This window comes from Hyperolius riggenbachi, chromosome 5, assembly GCF_040937935.1.
Source record: "Hyperolius riggenbachi isolate aHypRig1 chromosome 5, aHypRig1.pri, whole genome shotgun sequence".
In the NCBI taxonomy this organism is placed as follows: Eukaryota; Metazoa; Chordata; class Amphibia; order Anura; family Hyperoliidae; genus Hyperolius; species Hyperolius riggenbachi.
Genome location: NC_090650.1, coordinates 373,760,879 through 373,786,490, shown reverse-complemented (window position 1 = coordinate 373,786,490; position 25,612 = coordinate 373,760,879). Strand labels below are relative to the sequence as shown.

Genomic DNA, 25,612 nt, shown 5'->3' with positions numbered 1-25,612 from the left:
AGGTATGCTCATGCTGGACCACATATCTCCTCTCCACGGCCCCTCCTGATCCCTGCAATCACTCCTTTTGACTTTCTGCTAGTCAAAATTTTCAGACCAGAGGTTGGGTAGCAGCGATGTTCTCTCCTGTCACCCTCCTATTCCCTTCTCTAAAGGATAGTGAATAGGGCAGGAACCTTGGAAGGAGGACAATTAGAGGAAGGGGCAACACATGTGCATCCAGCATGAGCATACCTCTGTGCTTACCTTAGGTAGATTTGCCTCGGGTCAGGTATAGTTTAACCACTTGAGGACCACAGTCTTTTCGTCCCTTAAGGACCAGAGCCTTTTTCTCCATTCAGACCACTGCAGCTTTCACGGTTTATTGCTCGCTCATACAACCTACCACCTAAATGAATTTTACCTCCTTTTCTTGTCACTAATACAGCTTTCTTTTGGTGCTATTTGATTGCTCCTGCGATTTTTACTTTTTATTATATTCAGCAAAAAAGACATGAATTTTGGCAAAAAAATGATTTTTTTTAACTTTCTGTGCTGACATTTTTCAAATAAAGTAAAATTTCCTATACATTTGAGCGCGAAAGTTATTCTGCTACATGTCTTTGATAAAAAAAAACCATTCAGTGTATATTTATTGGATTGGGTAAAAGTTATAGCGTTTACAAACTATGGTGCCAAAAGTGAATTTTCCCATTTTCAAGCATCTCTGACTTTTCTGCGCACCTGTCAGGTTTCATGAGGGGCTAAAATTCCAGGATAGTACAAATACCCCCCAAATGACCCCATTTTGGAAAGAAGACATCCCAAAGTATTCAGTGAGAGGCATGGTGCGTTCATAGAAGATTTTATTTTTTGTCACCAGTTAGCGGAAAATGACACTTTCTGACAAAAAAGAAAAAAAAAAGTTTCCATTTCTTCTAACTTGCGACAAAAAAAAATGAAATCTGCCACAGACTCACTATGCTCCTCTCTGAATACCTTGAAGTGTCTACTTTCCAAAATGGGGTCATTTGTGGGGTGTGTTCACTGTCCGGGCATTTTGGGGGGTGCCTAATTGTAAGCACCCCTGTAAAGCCTAAAGATGCTCATTGGACTTTGGGCCCCTTAGCGCAGTTAGGCTTCAAAAAAGTGCCACACATGTGGTATTGCCGTACTCAGGAGAAGTAGTATAATGTGTTTTGGGGTGTATTTTTACACATACCCATGCTGGGTGGGAGAAATATCTCCGTAAATGACAATTTTTTATTTTTTTTTACACACAATTGTCTATTTATAGAGATATTTCTCCCACTCAGCATGGGTATGTGGAAAAATACACCCCAAAACACATTATACTACTTCTCCTGAGTACGGCGATACCACATGTGTGGCACTTTTTTGCACCCTAACTGCGCTAAGGGGCCCAAAGTCCAATGAGTACCTTTAGGATTTCACAGGTCATTTTGAGAAATTTGGTTTCAAGACTACTCCTCACGGTTTAGGGCCCCTAAAATGCCAGGACAGTATAGGAACCCCACAAATTACCCCATTTTAGAAAGAAGACACCCCAAGGTATTCCGTTAGGAGTATGGTGAGTTCATAGAAGATTTATTTTTTTTGTCACAAGTTAGCAGAAATTGATTTTAATTTTTTTTTCACAAAGTGTCATTTTCCGCTAACTTGTGACAAAAAATAAAATCTTCTATGAACTCACCTACTCCTAACGCAATACCTTGGGGTGTCTTCTTTCTAAAATGGGGTCATTTGTGGGATTCCTATACTGCCCTGGCATTTTAGGGGCCCTAAACCGTGAGGAGTAGTCTTGAAACCAAATGTCGCAAAATGACCTGTGAAATCCTAAAGGTACTCATTGGACTTTGGGCCCCTTAGCGCAGTTAGGGTGCAAAAAAGTGCCACACATGTGGTATCGCCGTACTCGGGAGAAGTATTATAATGTGTTTTGGGGTGTATTTTTACACATACCCATGCTGGGTGGGAGAAATATCTCTGTAAATGACAATTATTTGATTTTTTTTACACACAATTGTCCATTTACAGAGAGATTTCTCCCACCCAGCATGGGTATGTATAAAAATACACCCCAAAACACATTATACTACTTCTTCTGAGTACGGCGATACCACATGTGTGACACTTTTTTGCAGCCTAGGTGCGCTAAGGGGCCCAACGTCCTATTCACAGGTCATTTTGAGGCATTTGTTTTCTAGACTACTCCTCACGGTTTAGGGCCCCTAAAATGCCAGGGCAGTATAGGAACCCCACAAGTGACCCCATTTTAGAAAGAAGACACCCCAAGGTATTCTGTTAGGAGTATGGTGAGTTCATAGAAGATTTTTTTTTTGTCACAAGTTGTCGGAAAATGACACTTTGTGAAAAAAAAACAATACATATCAATTTCCGCTAACTTGTGACAAAAAATAAAATCTTCTATGAACTCACCGTACTTCTAACGGAATACCTTGGGGTGTAGTCTTTCCAAAATGGGGTCACTTGTGGGGTTCCTATACTGCCCTGGCATTTTAGGGGCCCTAAACCGTGAGGAGTAGTCTTGAACCCAAATGTCTCAAAATGACCTGTGAAATCCTAAAGATACTCATTGGACTTTGGGCCCCTTAGCACAGTTAGGCTGCAAAAAAGTGTCACACATGTGGTATTGCCGTACTCAGAAGAAGTAGTATAATGTGTTTTGTGGTGTATTTTTACATATAACCATGCTGGGTGGGAGAAATATCTCTGTAAATGACACATTTTTGAATTTTTTTACATACAATTGTCCATTTACAGAGAGATTTCTACCACCCAGCATGGGTATGTGTAAAATTACACCACAAAACACATTATACTACTTCTCCTGAGTATGGCGATACCACATGTGTGACACTTTTTTGCAGCCTAGGTGCGCTAAGGGGCCCAACATCCTATTCACAGGTCATTTTGAGGCATTTGTTTTCTAGACTACTTCTCACGGTTTAGGGCCCCTAAAATGCCAGGGCAGTATAGGAACCCCACAAGTGACCCCATTTTAGAAAGAAGACACCCCAAGGTATTCCGTTAGGGGTATGGGGAGTTCGTAGAAGATTTTATTTTTTGTCACAAGTTAGTGAAAAATGACACTTTGTGAAAAAACAATAAAAATCCAATTTCCGCTAACTTTTGACAAAAAATAAAATCTTCTATGAACTCATCATACACCTAACAGAATACCTTGGGGTGTCTTCTTTCTAAAATGGGGTCACTTGTGGGGTTCCTATACTGCCCTGGCATTTTAGGGGCCCTAAACCGTGAGGAGTAGTCTAGAAAACAAATGCCTCAAAATGACTGTTCAGGGGTATAAGCATCTGCAAATTTTGATGACAGGTGGTCTATGAGGGGGCAAATTTTGTGGAACCGGTCATAAGCAGGGTGGCCTCTTAGATGACAGGATGTATTGGGCCTGTTCTGATGGATAGGAGTGCTAGGGGGGTGACAGGAGGTGATTGATGGGTGTCTCAGGGGGCGGTTAGAGGGGAAAATAGATGCAATCAATGCACTGGGGAGGTGATCGGAAGGGGGTCTGAGGGGGGTCTGAGGGTTTGGCCGAGTGATCAGGAGCCCACACGGGGCAAATTAGGGCCTGATCTGATGGGTAGGTGTGCTAGGGGGTGACAGGAGGTGATTGATGGGTGTCTCAAGGTGTGATTAGAGGGGGGAAATAGATGCAAGCAATGCACTGGCGAGGAGATCAGGGCTGGGGTCTGAGGGCGTTCTGAGGTGTGGGCGGGTGATTGGGTGCCCTAGGGGCAGATTCGGGTCTAATCTGATGGGTAACAGTGACAGGTGGTGATAGGGGGTGATTGATGGGTGATTAGTGGGTGTTTAGAGGAGAGAAGAGATGTAAACACTGCACTTGGGAGGTGATCTGATGTCGGACCTGCGGGCGATCTATTGGTGTGGGTGGGTGATCAGATTGCCCGCAAGGGGCAGGTTAGGGGCTGATTGATGGGTGGCAGTGCCAGGGGGTGATTGATGGGTGGCAGTGACAGGGGGTGATTGATGGGTGATTGACAGGTGATCAGTGGGTTATTACAGGGAATAACAGATGTAAATATTGCACTGGCGAATTGATAAGGGGGGGTCTGAGGGCAATCTGAGCGTGTGGGCGGGTGATTGGGTGCCCGCAAGGGGCAGATTAGGGTCTAATCTGATGGGTAACAGTGACAGGTGGTGATAGGGGGTGATTGATGGGTGATTGATGGGTAATTAGTGGGTGTTTAGAGGAGAGAATAGATGTAAACACTGCGCTTGGGTGGTGATCTGATGTCGGACCTGCGGGCGATCTATTGGTGTGGGTGGGTGATCAGATTGCCCGCAAGGGGCAGGTTAGGGGCTGATTGATGGGTGGCAGTGCCAGGGGGTGATTGATGGGTGGCAGTGACAGGGGGTGATTGATGGGTGATTGACAGGTGATCAGTGGGTTATTACAGGGAATAACAGATGTAAATATTGCACTGGCGAATTGATAAGGGGGGGTCTGAGGGCAATCTGAGCGTGTGGGCGGGTGATTGGGTGCCCGCAAGGGGCAGATTAGGGTCTAATCTGATGGGTAACAGTGACAGGTGGTGATAGGGGGTGATTGATGGGTAATTAGTGGGTGTTTAGAGGAGAAAAGAGATGTAAACACTGCATTTGGGAGGTGATCTGATGTCGGATCTGCGGGCGATCTATTGGTGTGGGTGGGTGATCAGATTGCCCGCAAGGGGCAGGTTAGGGGCTGATTGATGATGGGAAAGTGACAGGGGGTGATTGACGGGTGATTGATGGGTAATTGACAGGTGATTGACAGGTGATCAGGGGGGATAGATGCATACAGTACACGGGGGGGTCTGGGGGGGGGGTCTAGGGAGAATCTGAGGGGTGGGGGGGGGGGTGATCAGGAGGGAGTAGGGGGCAGATTAGGGACTAAAAAAAAAATAGCGTTGACAGATAGTGACAGGGAGTGATTGATGGGTGATTAGGGGGGTGATTGGGTGCAAACAGTGGTCTGGGGGGTGGGCAGGGGGGGGGTCTGAGGGGTGCTGTGGGCGATCAGGGGGGAGGGGGGGAATCAGTGTGCTTGGGTGCAGACTAGGGTGGCTGCAGCCTGCCCTGGTGGTCCCTCGGACACTGGGACCACCAGGGCAGGAGGCAGCCAGTATAATAGGCTTTGTATACATTACAAAGCCTATTATACACTTTCCGTGCGGTGATCGGGCAGCTAGTAACCCGCCGGCGCTTCCGAACGGCCGGCGGGTTACAGCGAGCAGTGGGCGGAGCCAGTCCCCGGCGGCTGATCGCGTCACAAATGACGCGATCGCCGCATAGCCACTCCCGCAGCCGCCCCCGCCGATGGGCGTATTGCGGTCGTTTGGGCCTGGACTTTGCCGCCGCCCATCGGCTGGGGGCGGTCCTTAAGTGGTTAATGCAATATTAAATATTGCTCCCTACTATTGTTTGCCTTGAGTGGTAGCAAAAGCCACATATACAATGTGAAAGCCCCTGCTTGTGCTTTGACTTTTGTCCACCGAGATGGGAAATCTAAGTGCAGGGCGAGGCTGAATGGTAATCTGCCACAAGCCTAGATTGGCTAGGTCGGCCACCCATCTCCTCCATAAATGATCTTAACTGTGTTAGAATGTAAGTATACTTGAATTCTGGGCCTCAGGTACTAAAGTCTAGTAAAGACTTGAGATGCAGGGTCTCTTTAAGCATGGTTTCTCGGAGAGAAATTATGCAGTCATTTACAAGAAGCATGTTCCTTTAGAAGGACACATAATGGGCCTGATTCACAAAGCGGTGATAACTCAGTTATCACGCCTAAAAGACTTTAGGCGTGATAACCTTTGCACCACTGAGTTAGCACCGATTTGTGCTCTTTATCGCGTGCAAAGTCCCGCGCGCAAAGTTTTACGCGCGCAATCGCGTAATTCCGCGCGCAGCGCCCATAGGGTTTAATGGGCATATCGCGCGCACTGGAATTTTGCGCGAGTTTCATTTTATCACGTCTAAACTGACTTTAGGCGTGATAAAGGGCTTTTCACAGGCATGCAAACACTTTGCACCGCTTTGTGAATCAGGCCCAATATGTTTTCAGTTCTAAATGTCCCGACTGTTAGACTACGAAACGGTAAACAGAGCCAATATTTGGAAAACATTGCATACCTTGCATCTAGGTCATAAAGAATTGGTGTATTAGATGATGATGTGGTCACATGCCCATGCCCGCCTATTGTAGGGTTGGGGGTATGGCTCGGGTGATCTCAGAATGTAACTCTTTGATGTTCATATAAAATGGGGAGACAGGATGGCAGAGATTACTTTACTTTACTTTCCAGCTATCCTGCTCTCTACACTTCCTAGTTAGAATAATAACTTCATGTCTGTATGCTGTAAATATATGTGATGTACATAGGATATAGGAAAGACTGTTTAAACTCTAAAGAAATCAACCTGTAACAAAAGATGCCAGATTGCTGAATAAACCCCTTGAAAGGTGAAGGTGGCTGTCTCCGCTCTATCTCCTGTATGCTGTCGCTGTGAGTTGCAGCTCTAATGAGTTTCTGGTGCCGGAGTAAAAGGTGTGTTGTGCTGTTGCCAATAGCAACCATCGTATAGATTCTTACAAACTGAAATCCAAGTCTGATGTGATGTCTTCTCTGCCAAACATTAAGAAAGTGCCACTTCATGGCAATAATCACAAAACAAAGTTCCACTGGCCACCAAATGTAAGTGCACATATGTGGGAGCCTCTGGCAGTTGCAGAGAATTCTCCTCAGACCAGAAAACAAAGAACACACAGAAGACCATGGCCCATATGCAATTCATTTTTTTTCACCTGAGTTATCTCCTAGGAGATAATTTCCATCTTCTCTGTAAACTAAATTTTCAGCATTTTACAATTGAAAAAGTACCCAAAAGTTGCTGAAAAAGTACTGTCAAAATTATTTTGAGTATTTTCTTGCTTACTGGTGACTTCAAAGGCATTTTATGACAAGTTTTTAAAATATCACCTAGGAGAAAACTCAGGAGAAAAAGAGAATTGCCCATGTCTCTACCAATCAGGGACTGTTCCTCAGATTGCTTTATTAGTGGCAGAACAGCGGAGTGCATAACAATCAGGCATAACCAAGGCAAATCGTGCAGCACTGAAAGAAGAAATGTCACTGTTGTTGGGTGAAACACTGCCCAATGTCAGCAGACATTTCTTTGCAGTGTATATGGACTGTTCGGTAGATGCTTACTTCCATTCCAATTGCAGACTAAACCTACAAGTCTAGGGCTACCTTAAAATGACGTGAAAATGGATACATCAGGGTCAAGTTAGCTAAATTAGGCAACACACACAATCTCTGTAAACTGTTTTCAGGCAAAATCAGATATCTACTCAACTTCTTGTGATTAGCATTGCTGGGAGTATTTTTTTAGTGTATGCATTCTACTAATTTGCAAACACACCAGAATCCTAATTGTTCTTTAGGAACATGAAAATGCACTGGTTAGTTATAGAAACCGGTTTGTCGTTAATGCTATCACATGGTTACCGCTATTGTTGGTAAACTGAGTTACCATGACTTTTGTCAACGTACAGGTCGTCCCCTCCTCTCAACCTCCTCCATGAATTACTGTCACCAAGACTGATACATGCCGTGAGTGAAAGCAGACAGTTACTGCCTGCCTAAAAAGCAGTCCAAAACTTATTCAAAGAAGCAGTACAGTGTGGCACTCCCTTATTTCATACAAATATACGTCCCACATGTGGGCCGGTACTCCTGTAGGCCAATGGACTCTCAACGTTATCTCCACCTTGTTATGGAGTATGAAGGAATCTCTAGACATGTGCTCCGCACAAATTCAAGTGAAGAAAGTGGTTGGCAACATAATGGAAGATAAGAAGCAGCAGCGTGCACCATCTGTCGAGTAAATCGTGCTCTTCAAATTCAACTCCATGTCACAACAAAGGTAACATCCATTTAAACACTTGATTATGGCAAGTTCATACATACAGTTCAGTAGATAGCAGTGGTTAGGTGGGTGCCTTGGGTGTGGAAGGGTCGGCGACGGCCGTTTCGCGTCCAACTGGATGCTTGGTCAACGCAACGTGAAACGCAGCGTTGGACGCGAAACGGCCGTCGCCGACCCTTTCACACCCAAGGCACCCACCTAACCACTGCTATCTACTGAACTGTATGTATGAACTTGCCATAATCAAGTGTTTAAATGGATGTTACCTTTGTTGTGACATGGAGTTGAATTTGAAGGATTAAAGCACGATTTACTGGACAGATGGTGCATGCTGCTGCTTCTTATCTTCCATTATGTTGCCAAAAAAGCAGTGACAGAAGTTTTTCTATTACAGCTTTCCAAAACACATCAATACCTCAAACCATAAAGGTGCCCAGTCATGATACAATATTGACTGTGCAATGTTACCAAATTCAAACAGTACAATGGTAAACTGAATAAATGTACTTGCATGTATACTTTAGGTAATCCATCATATTACATAGAAGTGGTAAGATTGTACAATCAAGACTGTATCATTATGTGGGCACCTTAACCCCTTGCCGACCACGTAGCGCCGATTGACGTGAACGCGGCGGCAGCCCCAGAACTGCTCCACGCCAATTGGCGTAAAGTCCTCGGGCGGGGTTTTGTAGAAGATCATGCGCACATCTCCGCTAGAATGACGGAGCTCCACTAATGAGACTGTTAGATGACTAAACCACCGTCTATTTATTCTGTAAAGTGCTGCGATCTACTGGGCCTAGGCAGCAGAGAAGCGATCCGCTGTCATAGGCTGAAGCCTATGACAGCCTATCGCGCTGATTAGCTGGTGGGGGGAGGGAGGGTAGGTTAAAAAAAATGATTACAAAAATGTATTGTAAAAATACACAAATTAATAATTGTAAAAAAATAAACATTGGGAAAGCGATCACAGCCCACCAACAGAAGACTATGTTATAGGGCAGAAGAGGGGGGGGGGAGGATCACTTGTGTGCTGAATCGTATGGCCCTGCAGCGAACCCTTATAGCTGCATTGGCCTGATTTGTAAAAAATGTCCTGGTCACTAGGGGAGTTGAAGCCCGTGGTTCTTAAGTGGTTAAAAGACTCACAAGGTGAGCAAAAAAAAAACTATTTTCACTTACTTGGGGCTTCTTTCAGCCCCTACAAGTCACGTGTATCCCTTGCCGCAGCTCCAGTCTTCACCCACTGGGAGCCTCTGAAGATCACCATCCCCTGAATGGGTCAGCATCTTCTGCGCACGTGCAGGCATGCACCTGCGTCTTTTGGTGCAGTACACTCCTGGTGACGCGCGGGGGGGGGGGGGGGAGTAGGGGGGTGCACAAGATGCTGACCCATCTGTCAGAGGCTGCCACTGGGAGACTTGTGAGGACCGGAGCTGCGACGAGGGACACACGTGGCTTGTAGGGGCTGAAGGAAGCCCCAGGTAAGCAAAAATAGTTTTTTTACTCACCTTGAGAATCCTTTAACCACTTTACCCCCAGCGGTGCGGATATCTCTGTGCCTTTTTCCACCCTGTAAACACCAGGGGCGGAGATATCCGCACCTCCCGCCGCTGTCCGCGCTCCCACTTGCTCATGCGCGCGCCCCCGCACTTGTGCATGCCGCGCCCACTCACCCGGAGATCAATGAACGTTCATTGATCTAAGCCCCCGCAATGACCAGCTGCTTCTATGAGAAGCAGCGCGGTCATTGTGATTTTCCCAGCCTCATTGTGCTTCCTATAAGTGTACTTCCAGACGCTTACAGGTCGCATAAACAAAAAGTTACTGCGGCCATCTTGTTGCCAAATAGTAAAACTACACCCTAAAGCATTTTTCATACACAAATACATTCGTTTTACAGTAAAAATTTACTTATTACCTCCCACACTCCCCAATTTATTTATTTTTTGTAATAAAAAAAATTACAATAAAATAAAATACATAAATAGTTACCTTAGGGACTGAACTTTTTAAATATTTATGTCAAAAGGGTATAACACTGTTACTTTATAAACTATAGGCATGTAATTAGGGATGGATGCAAAATTGAAAAAAATGCACCTTTATTTCCAAATAAAATATTGGCACCCATCATTGTGATTGGGACATAATTTAAACGGTTTTATACCCAGGACAAATGGGCAAATAAATGTCATGGGTTTTAATTACAGTAGCATGCATTATTTAAAAGCTATAATGGCCGAAAACTGAAAAATAATAGATTTTTCCCACATTTTTTCCTATTTTCCCATTAAAACACATTTAGAATAAAATAATTCTTGGCATAATGTCCCACCTAAAGAAAGCCTAATTGGTGGCAAAAAAAACAAGATATAGTTCATTTCATTGTGATAAGTAATGATAAAGTTATAGACGAATGAATGGAAGGAGCGCTGAAAGGTGAAAATTGCTCTGGTGCTCAAGGGATAAAACCCCTCAGTTGTGAAGTGGTTAAGGCTATGCACATACTTAAAATAAACATACTTAAAACAATAAATAAATAAACTTCCCCAGAACAATCTTTCATAATCACTTCAGTTTATACTTGATCAGTAGACTGTACAACAGGGAACCAAGACATGTATCCTCATGGGACAGAGGAAATAATAAATTAGCATTTATCTAAGCAAGCAGTGCTGTTTTTAGGCATAGGCTAACCAGGCAGATGCCTAGGATGACAGAATTAGGAGGAAGAACACGTCTATTCTTATTATATTATGCTTTATGGAATTCTTATGCACAACTGCATACCCTGTACACTCTAAAGTCAGCCGAGGCGGTGATCACAACCGCTTCAGCTGATTATCAAGCATGTGTACAGTGACCCCCGACACACAAGCGATCTGCCCTCCGGATCTACTCCCCCCCCCCCTACACTCAGCGATGGATGATTCCATTGTTCACACTGATGTGCACCCCGGCCCAGCGATGTCACCCAAGGGGATTGGGTAGTGATCCCTGATGGCTGACATCAATCACAGGTGTGTACATATCTAAAGAGAGGTATGGATGGTAATTTTTTTTAACCTAAATAGGCACTACTAAATAGCATGATAAAGGAATCCTGAAAAGCATATCAATTGTATGGCAGGTGCAATCAAATAGCATGATAAAGGAATCCTGAAAAGCATGGTGACCTGTAAGGACCCGCGTTGCCATAAACAGTAAAATGGTTTATAAAGTGGCTAGGCACCTACCCCTCATAATTATAGGGTGCAGACAAAGCATCCCCTTGAGAGGAAGCCAGAGAAGGTGAGAAGAGCCTACTTAATGCCCCAACAGCACATCTGACTACTGTCACTCGTAGTCCAACCTATTTGGTGAGTCGAATTCCTCACAGGGCGATTGTGTGCATTGGTGGAGGAATTGTTAGATCGACTCATGAAGAGCGCTTTCAGCACTTCTACTGAATGTAAAAAAGGCAGGCAAGCTTTTTTTATCCACAGGTCTGTATAAAAAAGGACAAGAGGACATAATCTACACAGGGAAGAAATTAGATTTATCACCAGTGTAGAAAGGGGTTCACAGTAAGAGTGGTGAAAAAATATGAAATATCACCACAGGAAGTAATTATGGCAAATTCTATACTTGCATTTGAAGTGTACTTAACTTAAGCCAAAGCTCCGGTACAAAATGAGATACTTACCTAATGAGAGGGAAGCCTCAGGATTCTATTGAGGCTTCCCTCGGTGCTCTGATTGTCCCCGTCACTATGCACGGCCCCCCGGAATATTAGCGAAAAGGCATAGTCGCTAATCATATCGGGTCCGTGCAACTCCTCTTCCTTCAACACTGCCATGCAGTAGCTGAGTGAGCACATCCCTATATATGCAATAAGCCAGAGATGCGGGGTCCGTGCTACTGCACATGCACGGCGTTGCTCGAGTGGCTACTGCATGGCCTCACTCGAGGAGTGCGGCCCCAATGTGGAGGTGGGCCTCACTCAGTGACGGTGGACATTGGGCCAATGAGGGAAGCCTCAATAGGATCCTGAGGCTTCCATCTCTTCAGGTTAATCTCTTATCTTGAGCCCAAGCTTCAGCTTGGGATCGCTTTAAGAAGAGTTTGATGCTTTCTTAACTTTGAAGGTTATTCATAGCTAGCTGATAGCTTTATCAGGGAGAAGATTGGTGAGGTTGAGCATTATTGGACACATCTTTTTTTAAATCTAGATGACCATGTAATTTGAATCTCACTGAAGTTTCTCTAGTAGTTTATATGACATTCTTAAAGGGAACCTGAAGCGAGTAAATTTTTTTAAAATAAACACATGACGTAGCTGAAAATGAATATGACATACTAAACTCACTGTCAGTTCCTCTCAGAAGCTCACCATTTTCTTCTTACAGTGATCCCTTCCAGTTCTGACAATATTTTGTCAGAACTGAAATATACCAGTTGCTGTCAGTTATATATCAGCAGCTGTCAGTTACAACTGAATGTGCAAGGTAATGTCCATGTTTCTCTATGGCTCAAGCGGGTGATATAACAGTTTAACAGTGTGCTGACCAGAAAACTGTTATGGGGTAATGGCCATTTTTAAAATAGAGGACGGAGAATTCCATCGATCATAGTAGACAAATGGGACGCGGGAGAGGGGAAAGAGATTGAGAAGTAGGCTACACAGGAGGTAAGTTCAGGTTCTCTTTAAGGTGGTCCAATTGGACTATAGGTCCTATTTCTAGCGAAAAATCGTTAGAGCGATCAGAAATTCTGATCGAATTGGTTGTAAATCTCTGTTGATGAGCACAATCAATTACGAACAATAATAAAATTAATAATAAAATAGTCGTTCGTTTGGATTTTCATCAAACCAAAATTTTGATTTTCTAGTTGGTTGTGATAGGAAGCAAAGATTGGTTCGTTGATGGTCTAGTGAACGATTTTACTTCCGATCAGAATTATGTGATCGCTCAAACGATTTTTGCTAGAAATTGGATTGTTAGTGGCCACCTTTACAGGCGATCCTCTGGGGACAGCTAATATATGAATGGTTCTATACACTCTAAATCACTGCTTAAAATCTTGGCTCTGTAGATAGAAGATAAAGAAACAAATAAAAACAATTATTTCAGTCAACAATGTAAAAATAATCAATAGTCTGTGCACAGTCACTATAAATACAACACCATTCATCTTTCTAAAAGGGATAGTTTTACTGCAGACTAAAAATGAGTAAACAACACCACCTTGTGGCTGGCAATGGCTACTAAAGAAGAGTTCTGCATGTAGGTGGAATTCATCTGCAGTTTAGTCCCTGCTGCAGATCATCCAGTCCTTATGTTTGCCTCCAGGTGGAATCTGAACGTGGGAAACTGATTGCATGGAACCTCATGGTGCAGTGCAACTGCTGAACCAGCCTTTCAGAGAAAGAATGTTTCTAAAATCAGAGGTTCAAGAGATGTGCTACAAAAATCACTTACTCCTCTAAGAAGAGGGAAGCCTCTGGATAATAAAGAGGCTTTCCTCGCTGTCCCCCATTGGCAAGTGCAGGCCCTCCAAAGATTACTGACAAGGGCTTGTCAGAAATCTGATAGGTACCATACTCCTCTTCAAGCAAGAGCAGGGGCGTCTCACCCACCAGGCAAGTATAGGCGGTTGCCTGGGGCGCCATGAGGTGGTGAGGCGCCATGAGGTGGTGAGGCGCATTCCCCCACCGCTGCTACCGTGACCATGTTTTTTTTTTTTTTTATATTATATTACCTCCCGACTCAGTCCCTGGTGCTCGGCACGCTACCATGTGCTCAGCAGTGCCTCCACCTCCACTTCTCCCCCAGCCAACTCTTACTGCTCTTCTCTGCCAGGTTCCTTCTTTAAAGCCGTGCCCCTTCTTCTCAGTAGCCACACAGGTAAAGTGTTTACCTCGTGTGGCCCAGCCTTTAACTCCACCCCACGCCAGTCAAACCAGGAGCCAGCGGCCAGCCAGCTTATGCCCCCGACAGTCTGACCCCCCACCTGTGTCACTGGCTGCACACAGACACTGGAGCGAGACAGCCAGGGGACAGATGCAGTCACAGAGAGAAGAATGTGATGTGTCCGTGTTGGAGCCCCGCCCCCGCACGAGACAGCAACACAGCCCGGGAGAAGGTAAGTTTCTGTTCCAGAGTAGTGATGGGAATTCTCTCGACGAATTCGACTCTTCTGAAATCGGCTCCCATTAAAGAGCCGGCTCTTACGGCTCTGAATCGGCTCTTCATTAAATATCACTAAACACCACTCAGAATCGGAGTAAAAGCCCCGCCCCCGTCTCCATGACAATTCCAGACTGCTTCTCTGACTGGGGCAATCCCTCCTGCTACTGCTCTGCTCCGCCCCATACACTCCTACAAGCTGCAAGAGGAGGACTACATCTCCCAACATGCCTCAGCGCCCTTTATTGCAGAGCAAAGCAGAGCTCTGTGGGGCGGCTGAGGCATCGGCTCTTTCAAAACTGAGAACCGGCTCTTGTGGTTCGCAGCAACGAGGCGGCTCTTAGAGCCGGCTCGTTCGCGAACGACCCATCACTACTCCAGAGATGATAAGCTGCATGCACAGGCAGAAGAGAAGGTATGCAGGCAGGCTGCTAAGAACACTTCCTGTCCTGTGTGCAGACTCCCAGTACTGTTATAACTGCTAGAATGTGCCCTGCTCTTTTGATTCTAGAGTTTTCTTTGAAAGCTGGTTAGGCTGTAGGCTGGTAAAGCTGTAAACCTGTGCTTTAGTGCTGTGCTGTCTCTCCCTCTCCCCTCTCTGTTCCTCTGCCCCCTCTTCCATCTTATGCTGTCTCTCCCTCTCCCCTCTGTTTCTCTGCACCCTCTTCTATCTTATGCTGTCTATCCCTCCCCCTCTCTGTTCCTCTACCCCCCTCTTACATCTTATGCTGCCTCTCCCTCTCTACTCTTTCCCTTTGCTCGGATTACGTGTATTTTCTGGTGAAACGCTTCCACATTACGATTATTTTCTGACAACGCTGCCCCATTACGATTATTTTCTGACAACGCTGCCCCATTACGATTATTTTCTGGTGAAACGCTGCTGCCCTATGATTAATTTCTGGTGAAATGCTGCTGCAATAAGTGTATTTTCTAGTGAAACGCTGCCACCTTACGAATATTTTCCGGTGAACTGCTGCTGCAATAAGTGTATTTTCTGGTGAAACACTGCCACATTACGATTATTTTCTGGTGAATTACGATTCTGAATTACGATAATTGCTATTATTTTCTGATGAAACACTGCCGCATTATGATTATTTTCTGGTGAAACGATGCTGCATTATGATTATTTTCCTGGGGGGGGAGGGGCTTGGGGGGGCGCCACAGGTTTTCTCGCCTGGAGTGACAAAATGACTAGAGGCACCCCTGAGCAAGAGTGAGGCTGTACTGTGCCAGCCCAAGTGCGGCTGCACCTGCGCAGTAGGCCAGAGCAGGTTGTGCATGGCAGCACTCATGCTACAGGAGGAGTGCCAAGCCTCAGCTATTATGTAGCTGAGCTTTGGGTATTGGTGCCATACTGCAATAGGGTTATGGGTTAAAGTTAGGATTACTGCTAGGAGGGTTATTGTTAGGGAACAAGGTAGGGGGAGGATAGTCAATAGGGGATTTTAGTAAAGAGAACTTAATTGAAGGTCTGATGGATTAGGCATGGGCACTATATGGGGCGTGGCCTGTAGAACATAGCATGAACATGCATCTTAGGAGAGCTGCTCAGTACATCCAAGACCAATTCAGATATCCTGAACAGCTAGATTAAATTCAAAACTATCCTGACCAAGTCCGAAGCATCCCCGGAGTCGGATCCTAACATCGACTAAGAATGACTCGCTGGGAAACTGGAGCCGCCGCCAAACTTAAGAGTTTCAGAGTAGACAAGATGGCGATGGCTCCTTGGACGAGGAGGCCCCCATGTCTTCCCTGAAGCAGATACTTGAGGCGGTTGCCTCGTGCCAAGCAAGCCTGACACCTATTACAGCCAAGCTAGGCGGTGAAGACAGATGTCTCCCTCCTCCTCCAAGATATGCAAAATATGCACTCCTGGGTGACAGAGGCTGAGGGTTGGATCAGCACATTTGAGGACAATGTACGTCTGCTGGGGCAACAGCTCACAACTACACAGCAAGACCCGCAGTCACTTTGGGAGCAGCAGTGATCTCGAAAATTGAAATCACAGATCAAATGTAAAACTGGTGGGCCTGGCCAAGAAGGCAGGAGGGAAGCTTGATGATTTCATGGAGAAGCTTCTGATAGATCTGTTTGGCCGAGCGGCATTCTCCAAGGTGTTTAGCACATTGCATCTCCCTAAAGCTACTTGGTGCACAGCTACAAAACTTCACCTTTAAATGTTACATTTCCGTGACAGAGATGTCATTGTTTGAGCCGCCCGAGAAAAAGGGCCCATCCAAATTGAGAATGCGCTCTTCTCTTTTTATCCTGATTTTTCCCTAGATCTGTAAAAGCAGCATGCCAAATATTAACTAGTTCGGGACCACATATAGTTAAAACTACGCCACACTTGTGGCTGCCTGAGCCTGATGCGGCATAGTTTTAATGCCACCTGATCCGAAACCGCAATAGTGCATCACTGTGAGTCAATCACAGTGATCAGGAAGTGTAGAAGTATAGAAGTGTAGTTTTATACATAGGGAAACGTGGATAAAGGATTTGCTTTTTGTAACATTCTGTGGAGATGCAGCTGTGGGCAGTCAGGATGCCCCCGCAGCTGCTTCGGTTTCCCTGTCGGGCGTTTCGCCTGTCTCTCCGGCGTCTAGCACGCAGAGGGGATTGTCAGTGGCTCATAGAGTGGCTTTGTCGCGCGCACGCACAGACAGGTCCTTTATGCGGGGAGGAGGCGCGTCAGCTAACCTGCCGGTCGGCTGACGTCAGAGGAGACTCTCGGCAGCTCGGATTGGCTGATGGGCGTGGGCATGGCCAAGGGATCTCCTCCGCTTCTTAAGCCTCCCAGAATCACTTGCAAACTGTCTGCTGTTGCGAATGCTTCGTGTGAGCACTCAGACCGTAGATAGTTCCGGTGTGCTTTGATCTGGGAGGAAACCAGGGATTTCACAAAAAACTAGGAATTGTTATTACTACTGTTATTATTGCTTGATTATCTGTGTATGACTCTGGCTCTCTTCTGACTACTCTTACGCTATCAGATTCTGTACCTTTGCCCATCTGATCCTGTTGCTGACTCTGCCTGAAATACCTCTATCCTTCTGCCTGCCGATTTTGTACTGTATCCTCCGGTCTGTTGCCGAACCGATCTGTCTGACCACTCTACTCACCAGTGAGCCCTTGTCACTGGTGAAGTTCCTTACTGATAGTACCCACCAGCTCCTCTGGTGAGGTTCTGCCAAAACTAATCAGTATTACTGTTGCACCAAGCACTGTACACTTGCTATAACCTTGTTAGCTATACTTGCATTATTGGTGATTCTGCAGATCATCATATAATCAGGTATAGTGTCTGATTTATTGGTGATACTGCAGTTCACACTGTAACCAGACTTCTGTTTGCTACACCAATCGTTACACTTTTGTGTTAAATCTTACTTCACTGGCAGCACTGGTTAGTCATGTTGACTTTTTATATTGTAAGTATATGCTCAACACAATGTGATGTTCTCTCTATTTTTCTTTCTGTTATGAAAAATTCATCTGTTGAAAATAAAAAAATAAAAAATGATTTACTTTTGGACAATTCTGGATTTGGAATTATAGTACTGTATAAACCATGTTTTTTATTTGTTTTCAATGTGTTTTAAACTACTTATAGTAGTTTATACAATACTGTAACATTTAACAAAAAAAAATGTAATAAAAAACAGTTTTGTATATTTTGTACATGAAGACAACTTTGTAAAAAACATTTTCTTTGTAAGTCGTTTAGTTAGGAGGTGGGGCAGTCATTGTACTACCTTCTTATTTTGCATATTAAGAAAGAAGTTCCCCATCGGGTCCGCCATTTCAAGGAGCAATGGGAAACAAGCAGCATTGTCCCGTTATTCTGATTGGTAATTTCATTATTAAACGTTCGCATAAATGCTATTTGTTGTCATTTACATATTGTACCATCTATAGCTTGGAAGCAATTAAAAATGTATATAAACTTCTAATACTTAAAATAAGAATGAGAGGTAATCTCTTTATTCAAAACACAAAACAGACAATGCATTTCATGGGTACTAGCCTGCTTCTTCAGGTCAATACACAGTGCCTTGCAGCAAAGTGAATAGGATATGGGCACCTCCGATAAGAGATTACCGCTCATTCTTATTTTAATTAATTAGACGTGTATATATTTTACACTTGGCCGCCTACATCCCTAAGAGTAATTTGAAAAAGAGGCTGTATGCTGAGAAACGTCATTCCGATTGCCATGTTGTTGCATATTACTATTTTAAGAGTACGCTGAAGATGATGTGGACTTCACGTTATTTAAAAAATGTTATAAACATGTAATGCCTGCCACCGGTGAGGTCCATACATAACGCTATCATTAGCATTAAGAAAATAATACTCAACAGGGCAAGCAGTAACGTGTCACAGTAATGGCATCCCTGACACTGTTTCTGTAATAAAAGCTTCCTGACAAAGGGCTGTAATAGGCTCTCTTTTATTAAAGAAAATATTGCTTATCAAAAATGTACTTTGTAGAAAGCAGCCAGGCGCATTGCAGCAAACACATTTGGCTGGTTATTAGGGGCAGCACAATTTTCCACTTACATCTTAGTTCAATAATAAATGAGACATAACGTATGCTGGTCTGCCTCCCTTGTAGAAGCTCTGATAACTGCAGGGTACAGAAAATGAAGAAAACACTATGAAATACCTGCAGCAGGTGTACAATGTCCTGCAGACGGTTCCTCAGGTTACCAGCCAGTGTTGTTAGTGTAAAGTATCATCTCTTGTACATTCCTTTCCTTCCTGGTTTGTGTACTAGTGGCAGCCGGGCCCTAGCAACACAACCCACAACGATCTTCTCTCACAGGACTCAATGCATCAAGGACTCATTTTAAAGTTTTATTTCCTCTCACTGGAACTGTGAGCAAGGCATTAGTTAGTGTACCAAGAATTCTTTCTGCAGATGATTCATCCATTACCTTGCTTTTCCCTAGATGTGCTGGAAGATATGTAAACACCTTCTGTTTCATGGCGTTAATGTGCTTATACTTACAGGGCGTCTGGAAAGTATTCACAGTGCATTACTTCTTCCACATTTTGTTATGTTACAGCCTTATTCCAAAACGAATTAAATTCATTTTAACTGATTAAAAGTTAAACAAAATACCCAAGCAGCTCGGGGTGACCCAAAACCACCTGGAGGTATAGGGGACTAAATCAGACCAAAAAGCCCTCCTACTAAAAAGCAATGCTTCTTATGATTTGCCTTCTTAAAACAGAAGGCATTTGCGATAATTCAGTTTTAAGTGAACAACTGTGGTTCCCCACAATGCATCACTACTGAATATGCAAATTACCACTTTATGCCCCTGAAGCCAGCCTGACTTCAGGGGCTTAAAGAGACAATTTGCATATTTTGGAAGCAATTACAGTCTCAACTCTCTTTGAATATGATATCACAAGCTTGGCACACCTAGCCTTGGCCAGTTTCACCCATTCCTCTTTGCAACACCTCTCAAGCTCCATCAGGTTGGATGCAAAGCATTGGCGCACAGCCATTTTAAGATCTCTCCAGAGAGTTTCAATGAAATTAAAGTCTCTGGCCTGGCCACTCAAGGACATTTATAGAGTGGTCCTGAAGCAACTCCTTTGACATCTTGGCTGTGTGCTTAGGGTCAGTATCTTGGAGACAGATGAATCGTTGCCCCACTTAAGAGCTTCAAGAAAGTTCTGGAGCAGGTTTTCCTCAAGGATGTCTCTGTATATTGCTGTAATCATTTTCCCCTTATCCTGACTAATCTCCCAGTTCCTGACGCTGAAAAACACCCCCATAGCATGATGCTGCCACCACCGTGCTTCACTGTAGGGATGGTATGGGCCTGGTGATGAGCGCAACCTAGATTCCTCTAAATGGGATGCCTGGTATTCACTCCAAAGAATTCAATCTTTGTCTTATTAGACCAGATAATGTTTCTCATGGTCTGAGAGTCCTGCAGGTGCCTTTTGGAAAACTCCAGGTGGGCTGCCATGTGCCTTTTACTAAGGAGTGGCTTCTGCTTGGCCACTCTACCATACAGGCCTGATAAGTGGATTGCTGCAGAGATGGTTATCCTTCTTTCTCTCCACAGAGGACCTCTGGAGCAATGCAGTAATCATCAGTTTCTTGGTCACCTCGCTAATTAAGACCATTCTCCCTGATCGCTCAGTTCAGATGGCTGGTCAGCTCTGGGAAGAGTCCTGGTGGTTTTGAACTTCTTCCACTTATGGATGTTGCAGGCCACTGTGCTAATGGGAAGCTTCAAAGCAACAGAAATGTTTCTGTATATTCCCCAGATTTGTGCCTCGAGACAATCCTGTCAGGTCTATAGACAATTCCTTTGGCTTCATGTCCAATTAACTGAAATCATGTCTAATCAACTGAATTTACCATAAGTGGACTCCAATTAAGCTGCAGAAACATTTAAAGAGTGATCAGTGGAAAGAGGATACATCTGAGCTCAATTTTGAGCTTCATGGCAAAGGCTGTGAATACTTATGTACAGGTGCTTTCACAATTTTTTTTTTTTTAATAAATTTGCAAAAATCTCAAGTAAACTTTGTACATGTTGTCATTACTATCACACCTCGCTCCCCCACTGAGGCGCTCATATTAGCTCCAGACCCCCAACTGGTAAGTTTGCCTGGTCGGCTCATGCTAGACAGGATTTCAAGAGAGAAATGTGTATATATATATATATATGTAGCATTATTGTATAGGATACACCTGGGGAATATTCTCTCTAAACCAAACCTGCAATAGACCATTACCATCTTATTTGGCTATTACATACCACAAGCTGATAGTTAATAGAACCACTGATAGTGGTCTATGGGATATATAGTTGATGTGCTTGGGTTATAGGTATTATGTTGCAACACGTATATGTATATATTGATATCCTAATGAACACTAACGATCAGAGATTTTAACTATATACCCGTATGGATATTTGCATTTTTCTGTGGAATATTTATTTTTGTGTTTTATTGTCTACAAGCATTTGGGGCCTATGTTTATGTACATTATTGTTTTGTATCTTTTAGCTTGTACTCCTATTTTGCCTGAGGAAGCGGGTTAGTCCCGAGAAACGCGTAGCACCTGGGAGTACTAATAAACTGTGAATGCTTTGACCAAATATTGTGGTCTCCATTGGTTTTTGGTCTGTGAAACGGGTGGTGAGTATAGCTCCCCCCTAATGTTTTTAACCCATTATTATTTTATCCTTTTTGGCGCCTCTGATCCTCATCCTTAAATACAAAACGGTCCACCTGGGGTGGCAAGGATTTTTCCTTATTTCTTCTACAGAGAGCGACATCTTACACCTGAGTGGGGTCAGGTTCCAATTCTCCCCACCTGCATATGGAGTGGTTGCCTAGGGGCAACCTATGTTTGTGAGTATATATCCACCTAGAATTGTTTTGCTGATTCTGTTCCTTGACATACTACACCATTTGGGCTCTCGGTCTTTTGTTTCTGTCTCTAATAATGTTGTCATTACAGGGTGTTGTGTGTAGAATTCTGAGAAAAAAAATAATTTATTCCATTATGGAATAAGGCTGTAACCTAAAATGTGGAGAAAGTCGAGCACTGTGAATATTTTTTGGAAGCTCTGTAAATGACACCTGAAGTGAGAGGGATATGAAGGCTGCCATATTTATTTCCCTTTAAGATAATGCAGATTGGCTGGCTGTCCTGCTGATCCTCTGCCTCCAAGGCCTGGTTCACATTGCGGCACGAACACAGCGAATGCAGAAACCCCAAAACAGATTGGAGCATGGAGCTTTCTGTTTAATTGTAAAGGAGCATCCAGTTGTTATTGAAGTTGCCCTAATAAGCTGTAGCTTGTTCCCCTCCCCACCAACAGCCCACAATCACTTTGAGGCAACATTAATCCTGTAACATGTACGCAGCTTTAAGGCCCCATTCACACTAGAGCATTTTGTCGGCGATTTCGGCAAAACGCTCAAGCACTAGCGCTTTTTAAAGTGCTAGTGCTCTAAACCCTTGGGCGATTTGTGTTAATCGCCGTGTTAATCACCGGTGATTAACGCAAATCCCCAATCGCGTAGCCTGCACCATTTTCAGGCGATTTCCTGGTGATTGCGTTTCAGTACTATAGCAGCGCTAAACGCAATTGCGGAAAAATCACTCTTTGCGCTTTCAAGTGTGAATGGGGCCTAAACTATGCAGGGGAAGCATTGTTTGGCTTATTTTTTCAGTTCTGTAGGTTTGAATTATTTTTTAATACTAAAAAGTTTAATGTTGATGTTTGTTTAATTAATACGAATATTTTAATCCAATAATCTTAAAGAGACTCTGTATAGAGAAACAAAAAATCCCCTGGGGTACTTACCTCAGGAGGGGGAAGCCTCAGGGTCCCAATGAGGCTTCCCACCCCCTGTAGCTGCAGGCAATCCACCGCTGGCTCCCCCGAAGTCTCCGGCGATCCTCCCTCGACAAACCTGACAAGGCTTGATATATTTACCTTCCCTGGCTCCAGCGGGTGGAGCTGTTGCAGCCCTCAGCACAGAGATAGGCGGATATAGTTGATCTCTGTCGGGTCCGCTCTACTGCGCAGGCATCTTACTCCTGTGCAGTAGAGGATGGAATCGGCTGCTTTCGTCTATTTCCAAGACCAGAGCGGTAACTGCTCCTGCGCTGGAGCCGGAAAGGTAAATATTTACATGCTCGCCGTACCTGGACCCGTAGCGAGACCACCGTGAAGAACAGGGGAAGCCTCGATAGGATTCAGAGGCTTCCCCCTCCTGAGGCGAGTACCCCCCAGGGGCATTATTTTTTTTTGTAATACAGATTCTCTTTAAGTGTCCCAAAGGTGAGCTTTGAATCACAAATCGGGTACTTACCTAAGAAGAGGGTAGTCTCTACAGGACCCAGAGGGTTCCCTCTTCTTAGGTAAGTATCTGATTTGTGATTCAAGGCTCACCTCTGGGACACAAAGAGAATCCTCCAGACCACTGTTGCCGCGTGTGGAGCCCAGAAAGAAATACAAGAGCTTATAGGATTTCAGATCTGGGCCTCGCTCTTCATGCATGAGGGTGGCCATTAGGGATGGTCGGAAATGTCAATTTCCGATTCTGCAGAACTTCCGATTATGCCGACTACCGATTGGCTTCGGATTTCCGATTAGTTTTTTTTGGGTCTTTTTTTGCATTCTCTGATTGGCCAAAATACTTCCGAGCTCTGTGATTGGGCTAAAATTACTGAATTGTGGTAATGCAGTATTTCTACAGAATTCAAATTTCCAAGCTTGCATTTCTGAGTATTTTTTTTTTTTTTTTTGTCGTCTTATTGGCCAAATACTTACGAGTTGTTTCTGCATTCTCTGATTGGTCCATTGATTTCGAGTTCTGTGATTGGGATAAAAATCACCAAATGGCAGTAATGCAGTATTTCTGCAGAGATCTGATTTCCAAGTTCTGTTTTCCGATCGGAAATTTCAATTCCACAAACCGTGCATGCATATTGCCACGCCTATGCAGTAAGCCTTTGGTGCATGCGGCCGCATTAGTGCATAAAGAGGAGCAAAGCCTGGATATTCCAAAGTCCTGGTAAGCGGCAGTACGGGCAAGAAGGATTCGGGAAGTCCTTGGAGGATCCAGGGGCTTCCCTCTTAGTTAAAGGATACCCGAAGTGACATGTGACATAATGAGATAGACATGTGTATGTACAGTGCCAAGCACACAAATAACTATGCTGTGTTCCTTTTTTTTCCCTTTCTCTGCCTGAAAGAGTTAAATATCAGGTATGTAAGTGGCTGACTCAGACAGGAAGTGACTACAGTGTGACCCTCACTGATAAGAAATTCCAACTATAAAACACTTTCCTAGCAGAAAATGGCTTCTGAGAGAAAGAAAGAGATAAAAAAGGGAATTTCTTACTAGTGAGGGTCACACTGTAGTCACTTCCTGTCTGAGTCAGGACTGAGTCAGCCACTTACATACCTGATATTTAACTCATTCAGACAGAGACAAAAAAAAAAAAAAAGGAACACAGTATAGTTATTTGTGTGCTAGGCACTGTACATACACATGTCCATTTCATCATGTCACATCAGGTATCCTTTAAGAATCCGATTGTTCAACCGACTTCACCCCGTTTGACACATACGGCCCTGCAACTTATCCCCATTTCCCAGCTCTCTCAGCCACTCTGACCCAATACTTCTTGGCCGCTCTCACCACAAAGCCGGCTTATACACAAGTCAGTGAGAAAAAGCTCTACACCAGCACATTCATCCACGGCATGGTTTTCAAAGTGGTTGATTCAGAGCTACTTACTCGGAAACCGAGGACTATTCTTTAAACTGCAATAGACCATTGTCACTATGGCAGGTCCCAGGCTCAGAGTGATGCAAGCCTACAAGCTGGTACTTAGTTTGTTAAACATAGACACCAAAGTAGAATAAAATAAGTTAAAACCAACCTCCTTAGCGGTAACACAGAGTCAGGCTCAGGTCGGAAATCCGCAGCTCAGGGCAGTAATCCCAAGTTGGATCCATTGGAGGTGTGGAATGTGCAGGGCTGCTGCAGATCTATTAAGCGGTATGATTTTTATGGTCTGAAAGCTTGTGGAAAAAAAAAATTGTACCGCTTTTGGGAAAAAAAATAAAAATCTAGAAATAATCATACCGCCAGGGAGGTTACAAAGGGAGGTAGTGGTGGGCTTACCTCAATTAAACTAAAATGGTCAATATTCCGTTCAAAAATTTCTTAATTAAAAAGACTCCCAAGCACTGCATTGCGTTTCACGGCATTCAGCTGCTTCATCGGGCAATAAAAAGGAGCAACAATTTTGAAGTCCTAAGCCAGCAAAAGCTCCTCTGTCTCCTCCGAAGGCGCTTTTGCTGGCTTAGGACTTCAAAATTGTTGCTCCTTTTTATTGCCTGATGAAGCGGCTGAATGCCGTGAAACGTGTTGAATTATGTGGAGTATTTCGAATAAAGAAATTTTCAACTGAATATCAACTATTTTAGTCTGTTTGGAAAGGTAAGTCCACCACTACCTCCCTTTTTAAAACTGGTTTTAACTTATTTTATTCTACTTTGGCGCCTCTGTTTAACAAACAACTAAGTTTTACAGCCCACCCTTGTTGGAGGGATGTTACTCTTATTCATTTTCTTCTATAGAGAGTAACTTCTTAACCTGAGTGGGGTCTAGGCTAATCTCCCCACCTTAGTGGTAACCAACCTTTGTGAGTACCCCTTTTCTTTTATATGTATCCAGAATCTCATTGGTTCTGATATACTACCCAATCAAGGGCTCATGATTGTTCCTTTTTGTATTTCACGTACACTGCTGGTACACTCATATGCGTCTCAGCTTGGATGAGATTTCAGACCAGTACATTATGAAGAAGGCAGAACAGACTTTTGGGCATCCTTTTTGTACAAAGAGAAAAAAGAACAAAGGAGACAGCATGTTTCAATGGT

At 44.1% G+C, this 25,612-nt stretch overlaps 1 protein-coding gene across 1 annotated transcript in view; it reads right to left on the bottom strand.

Annotated features, from left to right (window-relative positions):
• The window catches only part of LOC137519012 (carbonic anhydrase 13-like), a 204,168-nt gene extending 185,250 nt beyond the window's left edge, over positions 1 to 18,918 (bottom strand). The window contains exon 1 of the mRNA XM_068237586.1: positions 18,832 to 18,918. The gene's annotated coding sequence lies outside the window, so the exon portion shown is untranslated. The remainder of the gene's footprint in view (positions 1 to 18,831) is intronic.
• Positions 18,919 to 25,612: the final 6,694 nt, after the last annotated feature.